This window comes from Bos javanicus, chromosome 16, assembly GCF_032452875.1.
Source record: "Bos javanicus breed banteng chromosome 16, ARS-OSU_banteng_1.0, whole genome shotgun sequence".
NCBI lineage: Eukaryota > Metazoa > Chordata > Mammalia > Artiodactyla > Bovidae > Bos > Bos javanicus.
In genome coordinates this window covers 43279853-43283088 of record NC_083883.1, presented here as the reverse complement: position 1 = coordinate 43283088, position 3236 = coordinate 43279853, and positions in this window count along the sequence as shown.

Genomic DNA, 3236 nt, shown 5'->3' with positions numbered 1-3236 from the left:
GTAAAGCGGCACCGTTCAGCAGGTCAACCGTCTCAGCCTCCTAAGGGCAGCTAGTTTATAAGAGGACAGGAGGGGGTGAATGGCTACCGTCCAAGGCGATGGGGCTGCCACAGGGCAGGAATGTGTTTCTGTCTCTGATTAGCACTTGGGAGTCATTTTTTTAAGCATTGTGTGTAGCCAGGTAGACAGCTGTGGTTCTGAGTGTAAACGAATTTGGCCAGTACACGGTGTTACTCGGTTGAAAATGCTTATGGCAAGCTTCCTAAGGGCCACAAACAGCAGTGTACCTCCTTGAGCAAAAAGCCCTTCTGCTCCGCTTCTGCTCTTAAATTCTCTACCTCCAACCCCACCCGGTCCTGCCAGGTTGTCTTCCCAGAGCGCAGGGCCCTTCACAGCCTCCACGGTTCGGAATCACCAAGCAGTTCCCGACTGACACGTACCCCCCACCCCCCACCTCACGCTCCTCCCTGGTCCTTGAGCATCCAATCAATTTCCCCACGGCTTTAAGCTTCAGTGAAATGGAGCTACAGATGTTCTCCAAACCTCCAAGGCCCTTGGCTCCATCCCTTGGCTCAGTGGTCCTGGACTTTGGGGTTCCAGGGACCCGTAAAACTTAAAAAAACACACTGGGGCACTGATATCAGGTTGCCAACTTTTTTTTTTGCATAAGACACTTAGAAAAGACCTCTACTTGTACAGTTTACAGTCTCCATCTTATTAAAAAACAAAATCACGACTTCCCTGGTGGTCCAGTGGTTAAGATTCTGCATCTCTATTGCAGGGGCACAATTTGATCTCTGGTTGGGGAAGTTCCACATACAGTGCAGTGTGGGAAAAACAAAACCAAAATGACAACAAAATCCAGACAAAATGAGCAAGGATAACTTCCAAATACAGGACAAGGACTCATTTTACCTCCATGAGGAATTTACTACATTGTCACCACTATTCATTTCACCTCTGAGAGGTGGTGAGCCCCCTACACATGAGGCCCCCTGCCTTGCGTTCAGCCCTTGGTCTTCAGACTTAAGCACACACAAAAGAACCACCAGGAGAGTTCGGACGGGGTGGGCCCACTCCCCCAGCCTGATAGGGCTGGTCTCGGGAGAACCTGGGGCTCTGCCCACTCTTTGAGTAAAGCTGGCAACAAGGTTCTCTGCACTTCTTACCTTATGAAGCCTCCTCAGGGCATCCTCAGTAGAATATAATCTCTTTCTTTGGTTAAAAATTTTTTTTGGCTGGGCTACGTGTCATGTGGAATTAGTTCCACCGCGATCAAACCTGTAGCCCCTTGCATTGGATATGTGGAGTCTCTACCACTGGACCACCAGGCAAGTCCCATGAATATAATTTCTTAAAAAAATTCCCATCTCTTTTTTTTTTGACCAGGGATTGAACTCAGGTCACAGCAGTGAAAGCCTGGTGTTCTAACCACTAGACCGCCAGAGAACTCCCTCATCTAGCTTTTATAGTGGAGACTCCTCTCATTTTCTGGCAGATGACTGCCTCAATGTCCATTCTTACCAAATTCTGACTAATTATAGAATTACAGAACCCTGGATTTTCAGCTGGGCATTGAACTAGTGAGTTTCTCAGTATCCTTTGATGTGGTCATGTGACTAAGTTCTGGCCAGTGGGGAGTGGAGGTTGGGTGCTGGTCTCCCCTCCTTCCAGCTGAACAGAATGAGGATGTGGCGGGTGGCATGGGGGCAGTCACCAGGCCCAGGAGGTGGGAGTCCTGTGCTCCAGTTAAGGATGGTAGAGCAAAAAGATGGCAGTCAGAGTCTGAGGACCACCAGTCACTGCACCAGCTCTGGGCTGACTGCATTTACAGAGAAGTGAAGTCACTCAGTCGTGTCCAACTCTTTGCGACCCCATGAACCGTAGCCTGCCAGTCTCCTCCATCCATTGGCTTTTCCAGGCAAGAATACTGGAGTGGGTTGCCATTTCCATTCAGAGAAAAGACATTTTTTGCTAAGCCAGGGATAGTTTGGCTTTTCTGTCACCTTCGACCACTCGAGTCCTGCCTTGTTCACACTCTGGATGTCCTGGACTGCTCTCCGCAGCACAGCCATGTCTGGTCTGGCTTGGCAACCCTGTGGAGTCTCACACACAGTCAGCCCGCTCAATAACTCATGGGAAAGACTTCCAAGAAAGTAGGTTCCTTGTTTAAATATTTGTTAAAAAAAATATTGGTATCATTCTGTGCTTTCTTGATAGCCCACCTAAGGACTAAAATCAAATGGAATTTTGAAGAATAATCAAGAGACTGGGTCAGGAATTTATACAAAAAGTTCAGTGTTACATTAAGCATAGTACAAAAATGGTGGTCCCATGGTTAAGAATCCGCCTGCCAGCAGGGTACACAGGTTCAATCCCTGGTTCGGGAAGATCCCACATATCACGGGGCAAGTAAGTCCATGTGCCACAACTACTGAAGCCCATGTGGCCTTAGAGCCTGTGCTCTGCAACAAGAGAAGCCAGTGTAATGAGAAGCCTGAACCCTGCAACTACAGAGTGGCCCCTGCTCGCTGCAACTAGAGAAAAGCTTGAGTTCAGCAATCAAAAAAAAAAGTACAAAATGGAAACCTAAATGTTGAATGATGTGCATTAGCTAAAATGAATTTCAGGATGAGAAAGGTCTCATAATATAAATTTTAAAGGTGAAACACTATAGAAATATAAGGTCGTTTGGAAAGTATTCACAAGTAAGGTAAAAAGCCTTTTCATCAAAATAGTAAACATTCTCTCTGTGCCGCAAGATTAAAGATGATTGAATTTTTCTCTTTGCATTTTTCTATGTTTTTCTCATTTCCTATAATAAACATGTTATTACTTTTATAACGGGGAAAAAACAAAATGTAAAAAAAAGAGAGAGAAAGGAATAGAGAAGAGACCAGGCTGTCGAGAAGCCCCAGTGGCTCTAACACCCATCAGTCCCTCTTCCCGAAGGTACTTTTCACCATCTGGCTTCATTTGCATGATGTGCAGGCGTGGACAAGTGCATCCTCTCAGGATGGAGAGTTAGGTGGGCATAACTCTGGCCTGTGGAGGCCTCTCTTTCCTGAGTCCTGGGTGTCTCCTGCATTCCTCCTCGGGGGAAGTTTTGGATTTCTCCGGAAACCACACTCCAAGGGCACACTTACCCCAGACCGCTGTAGAGGGTGACCTGGACAGGAGGTGTGTTCTTGCCTGCCAGAGCTGGAGTGGCCGCAAAAGAAAAGTCAGGCACCCGC